This window comes from Talpa occidentalis, unplaced genomic scaffold (genome assembly GCF_014898055.3).
Source record: "Talpa occidentalis isolate TD23 unplaced genomic scaffold, MPIMG_talOcc4v2.1 talOcc4.17, whole genome shotgun sequence".
In the NCBI taxonomy this organism is placed as follows: domain Eukaryota; kingdom Metazoa; phylum Chordata; class Mammalia; order Eulipotyphla; family Talpidae; genus Talpa; species Talpa occidentalis.
In genome coordinates this window covers 58,433,948-58,451,761 of record NW_023601754.1, presented here as the reverse complement: position 1 = coordinate 58,451,761, position 17,814 = coordinate 58,433,948, and positions in this window count along the sequence as shown.

Sequence of the window (17,814 nt, the reverse complement as noted above, 5' to 3'; positions counted from 1 at the left end):
TCTCCTCACCAGGCTTCAGCTGGGACATCTTCACAGAGACCTTCCTGGTCATCTCACCTAAGCAGATCCCCGCCGATTCTCAGTGATCCGTCATCACGCGTTGTCCTGAGGGAAGGTGTGCGGAGCACACGATACTCACTCAATGACTGGCTTACTGTCTTCCCAGTGGAACAGAAGTTCTGTAGGATCAAGGACCTTGTCTAACTCTTAAGATTATTTTTTAGAGTCGTTTTACGTTTAGAACAAAATTGAGAGGGAGGAATAGAGATTTTCCACACACTCCCGACACCCTCACCTCCCTGGAGTCAACATCGCTCACCAGATGGTACTTTTTTTTTTAACACCAACGATGATCCTACATCACCCAAAGGCTACACCTTAGGGTTCACTCTTGGTTTTATCCATTGCGTGGGTTTGAACGATGTGCCCAGCGTGACAATATGGAGCATTTTCACTGCCTTAACAATCCTCTGTGCCCTCCCTATTCCCCCGCCCCCTCCCTGGCAACCTCTAAACTTTTGACTGTCATGCTTTGCACAAGGTTGGCTCACACAATCAATAACCTTTTGGACTGGCTTCTCTCACTTGGCAGTGAGGTTTCCTCCATACCACTTATGGCTTCATCAATCATTTCTTTTCAGGGTTGAGTAATCCATGTGTGCAAGGGCCACTGTGTGCTTATCAGTTCATTTATCCAAGCACACCTTGTTTGCTCCTGGGCTTTGGCAATTATTAATAAAGCCACTATAAACATTCACGTGCGGGGTTTTTATGGACACTCATCTTCAGCTCCTTTGGGTAAAATACCAGGGAACATGATGGCTATATCATAGGGTAAGTGTATGTTTAATATTGTAAGAAATTACAAAGTCTCTTCCGAGGTGGCAGCACCATTTTGCATTCCCACCAGCAATGGATGAACATTCCTGTTGCTCCACATCCTGCCTCCCCTGCTCCCCAGCATGCGGTGGTGTCTGTTCTCCTTGTGCATCCTCACAGGTGTGTAGTTGGGGGTCTCCTGTCTTCATTTGCACTGCCCCGCAGACATATGATGTGGAGACTCTTCTTCTATGCTTATCTGCTGTCTGTTATCTTCCTTGGTGAGGGTCTGCCCAGGAGCCAGAGTGGGTGACTAGGGGATGCCCTGGGGACTGATTTAGCTGGGGAGTTTTCCCTCTTAAAGGACACAGGAAGTAATGTTCTGAAGATAAAGACTGTCCTTAAACGTGAATTACCAGGCCAGTTAAATGTGAATTACAGCATCGGGGCTGGAAAGCAGAGGTCTAGGCTGAGACCAGCACGTGGTCCATCACCACAACTCACAAACACATGTGGTTTGGTCCACAGAGCATTTGGCCGCACAGTGTGAGGTATTGTTCTTGCTTTTGTTCTTGTTGTTGAATTACATTTCTAAAAACTTATTTCCTTAAAACTTCAGAAATGTTTACATGGAAGTTTAGATGGCTGGCTACTCTTGAAATTGGTGGGGGGGTGGGCAGAAGTGGGTGACCCTAGGCCCGCATGCTCGCTGGGAACCCAGTGGCAACAGCGCCACAGTGCAGGGGCGCTGCGGTGGGCCTCAGTCGGAGGCTGGAGGGACAAGCCTTTCCACCCGCACAGCGAGCTGCTGTGATCTTGAATGTGAGGAGTGTGAGGCTGCACCCTCAGCCAGCCTTCATGGAAGGGGCGGATGGGGTGTTTGATGGAAGTGGCTTCTCTGTCTCCCAAGTCCTCCTGACAGCACTCGGCCAGGACAGGTGAGAGAGGCCAGCTGGTGGGGAGTCCGGAAGCAAGGCTCACCTCACCTGTTAGGGCCACAGACCCACCTGCTAAAACCCAGCATAGTTTCTTGATGTGGCTGAGAAAAGGAAGTGGTGATGCTTCATCTGACTTGTAGTTTCCAGGTAGGTTTCTCAGCGATGCCTGCGCTGTCCTACTTGGTCGCCCAGAGGGTAGAGTCCCCGCAGGCACCATCCAAGCACAGCCTGGTCCTAAGCCTGTAAGGACGGCTGTGCAGTGGCTGGTCCAGGTTACCTCCCAAGCCTGCCTGAGGCCTGTCACACTCCTGCAGGACAAGGTCGGTGTGTACCTGCATGGCCAGGTCTTCCGCCTGGTCTTATACCTGTAAGGGATCCTGGGCTTGAGGATGGATAGGAGCCAAAAAGATAGAGCCACCTGGATGAAAGCCTGGTCACCATGGAACCATCCTTTTTTAAGGATGGCAACGTTCTGGGCAATTCCAGATGGTGCAGACACTGGTCCTCAGCAGCTTCTATGCTGGGAGTGGTCAGTACCCACCTGCCTGGTGTTAGCAGGTGTGCCAAGAATTCACCCACCGTGGAAATGTCCCCATAGAACTTGCATTTTCGGGCTACACTCCATCAGGTGTAGCTGAGAAGGCTGAGAAGGGTTTTTTTAGTCCGCTCCTGTGGCCACTGGGACAGCCGGGTGCCTTGTGGGAGTAGGATGGAGCCGACATGTTTCCAAGTTCAAGACGGGAATGAATGAGGGGAACATTCCCAGGGCCACAGCTGAAGGTGGGGCATGGACTGCAGACAGGCGTGTGGCGGGCCAGGACCCCCAGGGGAAGAGGCACTGGAGAGGCATTCTGGCACTGTCTCCCCTGTCCCCATTAACATCCCTGAGATGAGTAAGAACATCCACAAGATAGGGTTTGGGGGGGCATTGGCATTTTCTGATAATAGTTGTTACATATTATTTCCTTTTCTCAAACATCCATTCTTTTTTTTTTTTAATAATAAATTTTATTTTTATATTCCCCCATACAATTGCAAACGCCCCATTCTGACCCCAATCCTTCCCCTCCCGCCCCCCACCCCCCAAAAAAGTGTCTCTGGTTCATAGTTTTTTGTTGATTTTGATTTTCACTTTCTTATATTCATTTTCCTGGTCCCTTATTTAAGTTTTCTAGATTCCTGCTATGAGTGAGACCATCCGGTATTTTTTTTTTTTTTATGCTCTGTTGCAGCATGTTTTATTTTTTTTATTTTTATTTTTTGAGTTTTTTTTTTAATTAATAAATTTTATTTTTATATTCCCCATACAATTGCAATCCCCCCATTCTGACCCCAATCCCTCCCCATCCGGTATTTTTCTTTTTCTTTCTGGCTTATTTTGCTGAGCATGATCCCTTCCAGCGCCATCCATGTTGCTGCAAATTGCATGTGTTTATCTTTTTTTGAAGGCTGAGTAATATTCCATGGTGTGTATGTACCACATCTTCTTGATCCAGTCATCTATTTTTGGGCATTTGGGTTGTTTCCAAAGCTTAGCTATTGTAAACAGTGCTGCTATAAACATAGGGGTGCAGGTGCTCTTTGGAATTGATGTCAAACATCCATTCTTAACAACATTTTAGGAACCCTAGTATAGCTGCCCCCTGCTTCAGGGTGCTATCCGTGCTCCTACCTGCAAGTCCCACTGATTTTGCCCAGTAATGCTCTCCCTTCCATTGAGCTCCGCCATTTTGGGCAACCATTGTTCCCTGCTGGGACCACTGCAGTAGCACCTTTCATGACCAGCATGCCGTTCATGTTCAGCACCATGATCAGAGTACCTGGAATGCTTCTAGGGCTCCCTGAGTATTCAGACTCCTTGGTCTGGCTATGAGGGCTTGCCAAGCTTAAATCTCTTTCCTGCCAACTCTCAAGCCTCATTTCTTGTAGCTCCCTCTCTCTACCCCCCACCCCACTCTACCTTTCACCTGCAGCCAATTTCCAGACCTTTCTCTCATCTGGAACTCAGCACATGCTGTTCTCCCAACTTGGAGCTGTCCATGAGTAAGGAATATTGGCCCCACGGGACTTGACCAAGATGCCACCCCTTCCAAGAAGCCTCTCCTGATTTCCCAAGGTTGGGTTAGCCCTCAGAGCCCCCTACAGTGATTCATATCATTACTGCTGCTTCCTTGCCTTTTTCTCCTACTAGAGACTTTTTGAAAATTGGGGGGTGCATCTTCTGTTTTAAGTCAGAAATGGAGAATAACACTACTTACCTGAAAGGTTTTTTGTGAGTATCAAACTGAGATAACCCAGCAAGGTGGCTGGCATATATCAGGAGATGTCTGCACCCTAATTCACTACACATGAATTAAATGTGTAGAGAGTGGTTAAGATGTGCCAGATGCTGTTCAGGGTGCTGATTCAACAGTAAACAAAGCGGACACAAACCTGCCCTCATTGGACTGACATTCTTTTTTTTTTTTTTTTAATAATGTACTGCATGGTCTTTTTTTTTTTTTTTAAAGATTTATTTATTTATTTATACAAGCACTGGGTACAGTCAGAAGCACAGGAGGGTGAGATAATTCATCGGAGCCAGAGCAGGGAGCAGAGCAGTCCGACTGACGAAGTACACTGCTGAGGGGAGCAGCAGGCGGCAGGAGAGGTCTGCGCGCCATGTGGGACCCTCCTCTGGTGGCCGGGGAGCAGCCGGGGATCGAACCGGCGCCGCGGAGGCTTCAGGCAGCTTCGCAACCCAGCGCTCAACCACTGCGCTACTGCCACCCGGGAGGCCCCTGGGCTGACATTCTAATGGTTGAGGAAACAGATAATAAACACATTAACTGACGAGAAGAGAAAGTATTTAATATCACTATATAATAAAGGCTATAATGAAAATAAATTGCATAAAGAGATGTAGATGACAGAGGAGGCTTTTAGATAGGGTTCAATATTATCACAATTAATTGTAAATCAGGGTTTTTCAACCCGGTTACTATTAGTGTTTTGTTGGGGGAGGGTTGCCCTATGTGTAGTAGGGGAATTAGCAGTACCCCTCAGTCTATTAACAAGATGCCAGCTGCACCCCTCCCCCTCAGTTGTGACATATAAATGTCTTGCCAGACATTAGCAGGGACAGAACGACAGAGTCATCGCTTACTGAGAATTACGGCTTTACATCAATGTTGTATGAAGGTGTGATGGTTTAAATTGTGGCCCCCAGGAAGGGATGCCAACATCCTAATACCCAAATTCTGTGACTATTCCTTATATGGCAAAAGATGTTCTGAAATTCAGGATCTTGCAAGAAGGAGCTTATCCTGGGTCACCCTGGTGAGCTTAATGTCATCAGTGTCCTGACAGGAGAAAGGCAAAGGCAAGAGGTGGCAGATGCTGGTGAGAATGTTCTTTCCAAGGAGAAATATGCATTCAAGTTAGTAGAGTTGAACCAAGGAACAGAGTGTGTTTAGGAAAAAAAAAAAGCGAATATGCTCCTCACAGAGCCTGCCTCACAATAGTCACCGTAAGTCACGTTTGCAGTTTTCTAACATCATTCCAAAAGCATGGCATGAATATTTCACTTGCCCAGAATCCTCGAGAGAAAGCAAATCAAGTATGTTTTTGAATGTCTGTTTTTTCCATTATTTGCTCATCTTCTGATGATCTTAAGTGTCTAAAGAGAGACAATGTAGGCCTCCCTGGTGGTGCAGGCGGTTGAGTGCCGCACTGTGAAGCTGTCCGCAGCCTCTGCAGTGTGGTTCAATCCCGGCCGGCGGGCAAGGGTCCCACATATGGCAGCAGACCTCTCCTGTCTCGCCCGCTGCTCCCCTCAGCAGTGCATTTTGTCAGTCTGCCTGTTCTGCTCCCCGCTCTGGCTCTGGTGAATCCTCTCATCCTCCTGCTAATCTGGCTTGTACCCCGGTTCTTGTATAAATAAATAAATCTTAAAAAAAAAAAACAGAGACAATGTGTTCTTCAAAATCCAGAAATGCCTGAGCTCCATCCTGCTCTATATATTTTGTTGTTTTAGGATTAATTTCCATTTTCTTTAACCTCTAATCCTACAAAGCCTAAAACAAATCTATTTCTGCAATCCCCCAAAAAATTTCATCACTGAATGTGGGAAGTGAGAGAGACATTTTTAGTCTATTGGATCCACAGACAACAGCTTGATTTCAATCAAATGCTAGGCAATTTACGGAGATGCCAAAAGTTTTATTAGCTGGGCAGAAGAGAATTGTAGCTGAGAATCAGCTTGTCTGGTGACATCTGTCTTATCGATGGTACAACTACTATGAGAAGCAATCAGGAAGTTTTGCCAAAAAATGAAACTAGAACTACCATATGATCCAGCAATTCCACTTCTAGGTATTTACTTGAAAGAAATAAAATCACTCTCTTGAAGAGTTTCTGCACACCCGTGTTCACTGCAGCATTATTTACAAGAACCAAGACATGGAAACAGTCTAAGTGTCCACTGACAGGTGACGAGATAAAGACAATATGCTCTACAGCCAAGAGTCACTTGACGATGTTTGGGTCAACAGTGTACCGCATATATGACTGTGGTCCCAGTGGTTAAGACACACAGTTGGGTGTGCAGTGGGCTGCGCCTTCTGTGTTTGTGTAAACCTATGAAATCACCTACTGACACACTTCTCAGAACACAGTCCTGTCATTAAGTGACACACATAACTGCATAAATACAGTGGACTATTATTCAGCCATGAAAAAGAAACCAGCCCTACCATTTGTGACAACATGGATGGACCTTCAGAGTATTATGCTAAGTGAGATGAGTCAGCAATAGGCACATGCTGTATGATCTTACTAACAGGTGAAATCTACAACAAAACAAACCCAAACTCATAGACAGAGAATAGATGTTGTTACCAGAGGTGTGTGTGTGGGAGGAGGGGGAGTTGGGAAATGGGTGAAAGAGGTCAATTAAAAGAGAGAGAGAGGGGTAGGCAGAGTCAACTTAGACAGGCCCATGCAGAAGAGAAGACGTCATGAGACAGTGGCCAAGATTGGAGTGAGGTGTCCACAAAACAGAGAACACCACAGAACTCCTGAGCCCACAGGGAGTTGGGAGAGAGAAGGACACAGCTTTTCTAGAGCTTCTGGAGGGGGTGGGGCCACACCTTGTTGAACTTCTGGCCTCCAGAAGTATGACTGAATACACTTCTATTGCTTAAGTCACCAAATCTGTGGTAACCTGTTACAGTAGCCACAGGAAACAAATGCAGAAGTGACGCTGTGTCAGTGCGTGTGGCTTCAGGCTTGAACGCCGTCATCCAAGAGTCAAGGAGAACTTGTGGAGGGGCCTGATGTGGCTGAGGGTGACCCATCGGCAGCCCACGTGCAACTGGAAGGGTTTATAAAACCTTTGGCCAGTGAGCTCCAGACCCCAGAAGACATTGACAGAGCTGCTCTATATGGACAAAGTGTTTAGACCAGAATGTCAGGCTTCGTCTTGGGGCCCACAGACCCAATGGAGGCACCTGGCCTGATGAGGTTTAGCAACAACAGGACAAAAAACAGCCTTGGGGATTTTCAGTTATGGTAAATTCAGAATGAGTCAAATCCCAGGGCTGCCGGAGTGGTTGTCAAGGTGATGAGATTGTAATGGCTTTTTTCTTTTCCTAGTTTTCCAGATTTCCTGTAATGCGCTTCTGAGGGCTTTCTGAACACTTGGCCTCCGGGGCTGCGACTCCGCTCAACTCCAGGCTAGTCAGGAAGGGTCCTGAGATCCTTTCAGGAACCCTTTTGGGAATGAGGTTAACACTGTTTTCATATTAATAATATTTTTGTGTCCAACTGGCAGTATTGCTTGGTGCAAAGCTGCTTGTGCCCTCAGCAGGATCCAAAACAGTGGCGTTAAATTGCCCCACTGGCCCCTGAATCCTTCACCCCCAGAGTAAAACTAAGGGGGGATAATGTTAGTTTTGCTAAAGAATGTCCTCAAGGAAGCAGGTAAGTGACTCATGTTAAGTCACAACCTGGATGTACATGTCTCGAATATTCTTTGTGACAAAATGAGAAGTAGAAGGACCTTCTGCTGAGGCAGCAGGGAGGGAGATGCCCTGGGCTTTCCCGGGGCTGGTATCTGATCTGCCAGCGGAACTAGCTGAGGTTTGTGCTTTCCATGGAACACCATCTTTGCTTGGAACCATGGTTACCCACTCCAGAGGATTTGGCAAATTTCTGAAAATGACCAAAGTGAACTTGTCACTTCAAAGACAACAACTAGTAGCATTTGTTGTCAATCATGAAATTGGAGCATTTAAGCAAAAATTTGAATTTTAGAAAACTTGTGTCTGCCACCCTGCTTTGGATAGCTTTCCAATATTTCAAGTTTTCTATGGGATTAGAGGTGATCTTTTTTTTTTTTTTTTTTAAAGATTTATTTATTTATTTACACAAGCACTGGGTACAGTCAATGCGCGGGAGGGTGAGAGAAATCACCAGAGCCAGAGCGGGGACCAACGAAATACACTGCTGAGGGGAGCAGCGGGCAAGGCAGGAGAGGTCTGCGCGCCATGTGGGACCCTCACCCGGCGGCTGGGGATAGAACCGGCGCTACAGAGGCTGCGGGCAGCCTCGCAGCCCAGCGCTCCACCGCTGTGCCACCAGGGGAGGCCCACTTTTCATTGCTTTACTTTGGACTTTGCTCTTCCTTTGCTCAGTCTCTCGGCTTTGTCTGGGCCCATTAAACTGAAGTTCTGGGCACCTGGGACCAGGAGACACCCGGGACACTCACTGCCTCTGTTCTCAGTGATGTCTGGTATGGTGCTCTCTTCTCATTTTCGGCCTCTGATAATTGTCCTTAGTTTTGTTCCATCCTGGCCATGCATTTCTTTTCTTTTCTTTTTTTTTAAAAAGATTTATTTATGTATATGAGAACTGGGGTACAGACCAGAGATGTGGAGGGTGAGAGGATTCACCAGAGACAGAGTGGGGAAGAGAACAGGCAGATCTACTGAAGTACACTGCTGAGGGGAGCAGCAGGGAGACAGGAGAGGTCTGCTGAGCCACATGGGTAACTCCCTGGCTGGGGATCGAACTCTCTGCAGTGGCTGCGGAGAGCTTCATAGGTTGCATCTTAACCTCTTGTGCCACCAGGGAGGGCCCCTGGCCATGCATTTCTAAAGATGTTTAGATAGGTTTTTATTTTGCTGTTCCGGAGAGCTTCTTGCGTCGGCCAACGTCCAGCCGTCCTCCCCAGTCTAATGACTGTTGCTCTTGGCAACAGACCTCTCACTGTGCTGGTCCTCCCCCGGCCTGGGTTTGGTCTCCCGTCTTTGTGAAGCACATGCTCCTTGAGGGCAGGAGCTCCTGTCCTCTCTTAGCCTTCCATGGAGTCCATTGCAGAGTTCCTGGCCCCCCCAGTCTCTCCACAGGAGGCTGAATGCAATTGAATCCTGTAGCGAGAGGCCCTGCACCACCCCCTGTGCTACCAGCAACCTCCCACCAGGGGGCAGCCTCGCTCTGGCAGAGTCTTTCCACCCACGGGGTTGGGCCGGGCTCCTGGGGCTCCAGACCCCGGATGCCAGAGGCCCCCTGAGGTCAGAATCTTGTGGAGAAATCCTCTCCATTCCACAGGTGGGAACATGAGGCTTCAGGGACGTGCCATGCCAGGGCAGATGAATCTGAGACGGGTCCTACAGGGGAGAAATAGGATAGAACCAGGCTCCTCTGGTCTTTCAAGGGTTCTGTGTGGACAACCAAGTCAGTCCACCTAGCCCCGCATTCTCTCACAGCGCCCGTTCAGCATCTGCGGCGTGCCCACAGGAGCTCAGCGGTGGATGGAGCCCTTCAACCCTGCTTCCTTCCCAGTTGGGCTGGCCAGTGTCCTCAGTGTCCAGCCTCCGGGCAAGACAACTTGGTTTTCTGACCAGTGCTGGACTTCCTGCCTCCGCCTCTTGCTCCTGCCACTGCCTCCATCTGGGGGGCCCCGTCATCACCGCTAAAATCCCACTCACACTCCAGCTCCATGGAAATCCAGCTCCATGGAAATCCAGCTCCATGAAGGCCAGTTCCATGCCAGGCTCCCACGGGGGAGTGGATGTCCGGTCCTGAACGTGAACTTGGGAGGAACTGGACCCTTGAGTGCCATGTTGGGGGGCAGCTCCAGCCCAGGGGAGGAGGCAGGGCACAAAACCTCCCCAGGCCCTCCTGATTTACAGATTCTCTGAGGCAAGGTGGGGGGCTCTCCCCTCTCAAAAGAGCAAGGCCCAGCCCTCTTTCTCCCAACCATCTTTGCACCCAAGGTCAGGGTGAGCTTGGGACTGAACCCCACCAACCAGCACGGGATCTGTGAAAGGGGCCAGGCAGTGGGCCGCTCAGGGCCACGCAGACAGAGCATCTGCTATGGATCAACTCTCCCAGCAGAGACGCACACCCTACTTCTCCCCTTTCCTGGGAGACCCCGCACTCCAGTGTGCGGGTGGGGGTGTGTGTTGCTCCGGGACTCGGGCTCAGCCCCATGGGGTGGGCTCGCAGCCGACGCACCTGGCTCCCTCCAGCCCCCGTAATACCAGCCTCCTTCCTGGAGCCCAAACCACAAGCAGAACAGAGGCTGAGAGACTCACCGGGCTTGGCCGCATGCGTGCAAAGGCGTGCTCTCTCTACGGCAGAAAGACGCAAACGGGAGCAGCAAAGGCCAGAGAGGGTGCGCAGCGGCACCCCGAAGCCATGTCCACCTCCGGGCGCTAGGATGGAGCTTCCTGCCGGCGAGCGCGCACAGCAGCCCCCAGCGATGGCAACGGCAGTGTGGCTTTTCTTCGCGGCGGGCGTGCTGACCGAGGCCCTTGCAGGTAGTTCCCCTCTCCCGCCACCCCTCCCGCTGGAGGCCTGGGGCTGCCCTCTCGGCCCCTCTCTGGCTCTTTCCTCACACTCACCTTTGTGGGGCCTTTTAGCCAAGACTGTCCATGGGCACCAGGGCGGCCCTGGCTGCGCTCCAGCAGTCAGGAGCCCCGGGACGGAGCAGGGCCTGGACAGGGCCGGGGGGACGCCGGCGGGTGAGGGTCTGTGGGCACACGTGGGTGCCCCAGGGATGGGCTCCCGGGGCCTGGGGCCTTCCACCTGGGCTCAGGAGTGCTCCCATTCCAGCTTCCTGCCGACTCTCAGGAAGGAACCCCTCACCACCCAGAGAGGCCGGGCCCTGGTGCTTATACTCTCCACCCCAAAGCTGGGGCTCTGGGCCCAGGAGCCTGGAACTCTCATCACAGCGCAAAGGCGAAATGGGACCCGGGGAGTCTGTGCGTGTTGGGGAGAGTGGGCGCTGGCACCTCCAGCACTGTTTGGGGTGCTTTGGGGCACACATGGCCAGGAAGACTCTTGAGGGCCCCTCCTCATTCCCTGAGCTCCCGGGGTGCCAAGGAACCCTCGCCACTTGGGCTGGGCATCAGGTGGCCAGAGGTTTGGGTGCTGAGCTGTGCCTGTCAGACGTTTGCCCGGGGCCAAGCTGGCAGGATCTGGCCTGGGGCCCAGAGACAAACGAGACCCTTTCCTTGAATGTGGGGGCACGGGTGACTGGTGCGGAGACAGGATTCTAGACTGTGCGTCTGAGCACCCTGGCGGTGCTGACACTCAGTGCTTTCAGTTTGGCGTGAGGAGCACCCAGGAAGGCCCCATCAAAAGGGGCATCCGAGTTGCCTGGGAGCCTTGGGGAGCTTGGGGAGCCTCTTCTCTCCGCCTCTGTCTGGAGGCCTGTGTGGCGGCCTCCTGACCTGGACTGGCTTGGGCATTTAGCTCCGAGCAGGAATGTGCGGGCCTTCCGCCCCTTGCGGCCGACTTGGTCTCTCTGCTCTTCCAGGAGCTCCTGGGCCTCGGTCACCTTCTGCCACAGGTCCCTACACTTCAGGCCTTCTGGTCATCTCCTGCCCCGTGTCCACCCTGGGCAGTTACAAAACTGCATTGACATTCGGTGGCTGTCCTTGTTACTAAAGCAAGTTTACTTTTGAAAGGAAACTTTATGTCACTATTGGCAATGGAAAACTGACGTCATTTGCCATAAATGAAAGGTAAAGGTAAGCATAAAAAATAAATGGCTGCCAAAAGCAATTTCTATTATGTAAGAGCCCAAGAGCAAAAGAATATAAAGTCCTGGAGCTGGCAACCTGCACCCCACCCCCGCTGTTACAGGGGAGATAGCCTGGCCCAGATGTTTATTTTCCTCCTGACTTTTCAGGGGGGCTGATAGTGCGTGGAGCAGGGAATCATATCTTTGCTGTATGAGTTGATGGCATTAAATGCTGTGCCCTGGACCCTGCAGAGGGTAGCGGGCGGGACCTCCTACTGATGAGAAATGTGATGAGGGAGGCTTTCCAGACAGGACAACCATGAGAGAGCCTCCGGGAGGGCCAGAGCCAGCCCACCTGGGGACAGCTGGTCTTGCCTCATCCTGCCTGCAGCCCCCAGGACCTAGCACCCCTCAGGGCCTGCCTGCCCTGTTCGCCTCAGTGTGTTGAACAGACCAGATTGGGAGAAGGAGATTAGGGTCTCCAAGGAGAAAAGGAAAAGGAAAGAAAGAAAATACAAAGAAGGAGGAGTGGCTGCTGGGAGATGAGGCCCGGATGGAGTTCCAGGTCCCTCACCCCGAGGACTGTGTGTGGGCCTGGATGGTGTCGGGCTGCGCCCACTGCCACAGTCAGGCTTCCCCGAGGCTGGTCGGACAGGCTGTGGCCCCTTGGTGCTGGGCAGGTCGCCCCTTTTCCGCTCGCTTTCCAGTTTGGGGTCTCAGACCCCTCCTGGACTGCTTCCCAGGCTGGCCTGGGCTCTGGGCTGCCTCTCATGGGAATGTTGAATGGCCAGGGCGGGACCAGCCCCGGGAGCCATGTTTTCCTCTTCCCTGTGGTGTTCCCTAGAGGCTGACCCAGGACCAGTTTGTCCACCACCTCCCCACCCCAGTCTGTGCCTCAGTTTCCTGATCAGCCACCTGGGGATGAAGAGGCTGAGAGAAGGATCTAGAAGTTCTTGACGGGGAGGTCGGAATGGGGTGGTGAGACCAGGGTTTCGCCGAGTCTGGTTGCTAATTCCCTGCAGAGCTGTGCCCCTTCTGCTCTCGACTGCGTTTTCATGCCAGGAGATTGGGGTGCTTTGAGCAGAGGGTCCTCTTGTCAAGGCCTGACGCTGACTCAGCAATAAAGAACCAGGCCTTTCCCGCGGCTCAGAGCCAAGGTTATGTCTCAGACCTCAGTGGCCGGGTCCTCTCAGGCTGTTTTGTGCATGAAAAGACTATTTGTGCTACTTAAAAAAAAAAAGTCTCTTAAATTAGCAAATTTGAAAAATCTATTGAATGTTTAATACGCAAACCTCATTTTGTTAAGTAGGAAAATTTTTAACAATGACACTCAGGGGTCTTTGATAAATATTTCAGCAAACCAGGTTGAACAGAGAAGCTTCCTTAAATAACAAATACCATTTACAAATGTAGCAAATTTAATTCCCTTCGATCTGTGTTGTCTGACACAGCAGCCACTAGAAAGATGCATTTAAAACCCGGTAGCCAGAAGTGAGAGGCGCTGGACATGTAAAATATACAGTAAAACACAGATGTTCAAAAAAGAAAGTAAAATATCTCATTAATGAATTTTATAGGAATCACATGTTGGAATAATAGTATTTTGGGTATGTTGTTAAATAAACTTTATGATTATAATTTAGTGTACCTACTCCTTTTTGCTTTTTAAAATGTGGCTAATGTAAAATTCTAAATGACACGTAGCTCACATTGTTTTTTCATTGGACAGCACTGCCTTAGCTACTCTAAGCTGCCTTTACAAATCAATGAATTTGATTTTCTTATAAATGCTTCCAATACTTCTTAAGAAGCAAAACTTTTCCAAGGATTTCGAAGAATGTTACAGATGTAAATAAATAACTTTTAAAAGAAGTGAATATTAAATTCTCTTTAAATAGACTCTTTAAATAGTCATGCTTACAGACATAGTCAAAATCTGTTAAATGTTCAACGTAAAAATTCAGCTGCTCAGTTACAAGATCGCATCGATGAGAAACTAGAGACTGAACACAGAAGCTTCTACACCAACACACAGAACTGGCCCACCAACGATGTATCAATGCTATGATGTTTTATTTATCACAGCGTCTTTATATTTTTAAATTTGGGCTTTCTGGGCTTCCACACCACTTACCAAGGATTAAACAGTTCCCCGACTGCAGGAGACAGGTTATCCCAAGCAGGTTCGAGTTTCCATCCCAATAGACCACGGTCAGCTTTTTTTGTTGTTTTGCTAAAATCTAAGTTATGATTGATGCCCTCCAACTCGGCTGGCCCCCTGACCTCTGGATCTGAGTTATAGAAACCTAGTCCTCCCTACCTTCCCACCCCCCATCCAAGGGGCTTTACCACTTGATTGGATTCAACAGATATTTATTATTCTATTTTTTAATTCACATCCTCCTGCCTAGCAAGACTACAACTTATAGAAATAGCGCATGGCAGGTGTCTGCATATTTCTTCTGGCTTGGTCTGGCTCGCTGGTCTCAGGTCAATGGCTGGCGGGGACAGTTACATGGTGATGACTGCAGTGATGACCGGGGACAAGGTAGCTCCTAGCACGTAGGAGCTGGCACTTTTTATTTATTTTTTTTTAGATTTATTTATTTATTTATGCATATAAGAGCTGGGGTGCAGGTCAGAGGTGTGGGGGGTGGTGAGAGGATTCACCAGAGACAGAGTGGGGGAGCAGAACAGGCAGATCTACTGAAACATACTGCTGAGGGGAACAGCAGGTGAGCCAGGAGAGGTCTGCTGTGCCATGTGGGTCACCTCCCTGGTGGGGATTGAACTGTGCTGCAGTGGCTGCCAATAGCTTCATAGTGCTGAGACTTAACCCCTTGCTCTACTAAGGAGGCCCCATGGCTGGCACTTTTAGCCAAAGGTAGATGATCACAGAGTGGGGAACGCAGTCTGTGCTTATGGGGCCTGCTCCACGCCAGCTTCCCTTCGTGAAGGAAGGCTCAGGAGTTCCCTCCGGCCCTCAGCTGTGGGAGTCTGAGGCTGAATCAGCTTCCTCCCTGGGACGAGCAGGAATAAGCAGGTGGTCCCAACTGAGGCTTTCGAACTGGGACTTGGTGGAAAGGACCACCTGCCCCCTGCCTGACCACAGGCGTGAAACCGCCAACAACCACCCACGCCAGGTGCTGGGCCCGCGCAGAAACCCCACGGGGCTGGGTCCACCACCTCCTTCCTGGCCACAGACTCTTCATCCGACCCTCAGCACAACCCCTCGGTTACCTCCAGTGGCACTTCAGGGGGCCCCCCATTCCTGCCCCTTCCCAGTGTTTGCTACAACTGCCATCTGCCTCATGGTTTACTTTCTTAATTGATGTTTGAAAGTATAAATACATTTATTTTGGGGGGAAAAACCTTCACAGTGCTCCCTGAGTGATGAAGCCAGTGTCATCCATCTTAATTGTGGAGAAAAATAATGGAAATAAAACCACACCATTCAGTTCTAGCCAGATGCGGTGCTGCTTCCCCGCTGCTCAGAGGCTGGTGGGCGTCAGAGAGGCGTGAGGACGGGGCCCCTGGGGGAGCTTCTCCCCCCACCCCGAGGAGTCAGAAAGCCTAAAAGGGAATTAATTTATGGGCATAACTTCCTTTCCGCAATTCAGTGACTGGAAGGTCATGTCTGTGACCCCCTAAATCATTTCTCTGTCTTTGAGCGAGTGTCCCACACTTTAGAAACACTGATTCAGAGGAAGGACACGGGGCAGGGCTGCAATCTGGCCTGAGGGGCCTGGGTCAGGCTGCTTAGGAAAACCCTGGATTTTCCGGGTGAGCCTTGAAGTTGGAAATGGTGCCCAAACTCGGGTACCTAATGAGCCCTGGGAAGGAGCCCCTGCAGCATGAGGCAAAGTATGGGGAAGGCTTTCTGGAACTCGCCCTGGCTGGGTCATCTCGGGCAGTTGCGTTGCTTCCTCTGGCCAATGAAACACCCAGGCCCAGCAGGAAAACCCTGTTCTCTTTATTCCTAGAGACTTTGTGGGTGTGGAGCAGGGCTGCAGCTGTGGGGAGTGGAGGCCCAGCTGTGGAGAGGGGCCCCTAGACGGACACAGCATGACCCAGCCGGCATCTGCGTGTGGAACATGCACCCTGCTGTCAGGCAGACTTGTCTTCTCAATCCCTGCGTGACCCAGAGCTGGTTTCCTAGCAGCTGGGTGCTTGCACGGTACAGATAAAAATACCCCACTCATCAAGGCCCGAGAGTTACTTTAGATCATGTACCTAAAAATGCCTGAACCCAGCAGTGCTCAAAAATGATAGCTTATAAAGGTTATACACCGGGACCAAGATCTCACATATGTGAACGCAGGATCTGGCGGTTAATATGGTGCTGTTTGCACAATGAGCTCGCCCACCCACACGACAACCCCATTGCACAGACAAGGAAACTGAGGTTTAGTGAGGCCGAGAGACACATCCAAAGTCTGCAGCTAGTAAGTGCCAGGACTTGAACTTAGCCTCCCCAGCTGGCTGTCCTCTGGGCTCCATTAAAATAGGAGGTATCTCCCCCACATGCTGCACCCCCAGACTTGTGAGCCATCCAGGGACAGTGCTAGGGGCCACCAATATCCTGGCCCCCCAGAAGACTTCTTAGACACAACGGGATCAAATGTGACTCGTCAGCCTCAGTGTGGTCTGCCAGAGCCCGGAACAAAGGTGAAGTTAAGGCCCCTGTGAGCTGAAGGGAAGCTTGACTCTTAGGAGGCTCTATCTACCTATATTTAGCTCCTGCCGTGTGCCGGGTGCAGTGCTGGCACAGGTGCTGAGGGTCTGCGTCTAAACACATCCATGATGTGAGGAAGGAGGTAAAAACAGGGTCGGGTGTGACTACGGCTCTGGCCGCCATCCACTACAGGGACTTACCACCCTCCAAACGCCAGCTCTGCTTATCCCGTCCCCACACGGAGGCAATTGTTCCCATTTTATGGCTGGGGAAACTGAGGCCCAGAAAGTGATGTATTTTGCCCCAGGTGGTGAGTTTGAGCCCGTGACTGTAGATCAGTAAAGCCCACATCCTCCTTAAGAGGCTGCACTGCCCTCAGGGTAGGGAGCCCCCCAGAGAGGGAACCCCAGCGCCTCGCCGGGGCTGGACACGGAGGACAGGGTCTTCCACCCTGAGAAGGATGGCAAACAAAACAAAACAAAAACCTCTTAGGCGTGACAATGTCTATTAAAAACAAATGCTTGGGAAACTGGTGGGATAATCCCATTAGCCCTGCGTCACCTTCCTGGTTGGGAACTGGTGCTGCCCCCTCCTATGGCACCATCAGGGGAAGGCGGGCCGTGGCACAGAGGACTCCTCTGGGCTGTATTTGCAACTTCTTGTGAGTCTACAGTTTCAAGATTAAAAGTTAAAAGAGGGAGAAAGGCATTTAGGGCAAAAGGACCCTTTTAAGCAGAAGTCTGGTGGTGGGGCTGGGGGTGAAAGCATAAGAGGGGCGCCCGCAGGTGGGGCCGCCGAGCTGCCCGAGACCTGGGCACATGGCTCAGAGCTCCGGTCAAACTGCAGACCCCAGGGTGCCCTGGGGCGCCGGGGGAGCACGAGCAGCCCATGAACCTGCACGCCCCGCACCGTGGGGGCAGCCGTGAGCTGGACAGCCGGCGGCCCAGGGCTCCCGGGCAGCACTTTGCCGACTCATAACCGGTCTTCCCCTCGTGACCTGGACAGGAAGCATGAATCACTCCCCCCATTTTACTGCTCAAGCAGCCGAGGCTCAGAGAGGAGCAGCGCTTCTTCTGTGCGGCACGGCTGAGAGCCGCCAGGTGCCTCGCAGGACTTTTGTTTCCCAGGTTCTGTCTGAACCCTGGGAAAATGGGCAGGGTCTGGGCAAACACCCCTCAGATTGTCTGCATGGAGACCTTAGTCATGCTCTGGGGACAGCTATCATGGAAAATGCCTTGAAGACCTTGTGGCTCAGAAGCCATTTTCTAGCTGAGTGGCCACTGAGCCTCAGTTTCCCTGGCTGTACAGCAGGGTCAGCGGCAACCTCCAGAGCTCAGGGCTGACCTGAGGCTCAATGAGATGTCGGTTGT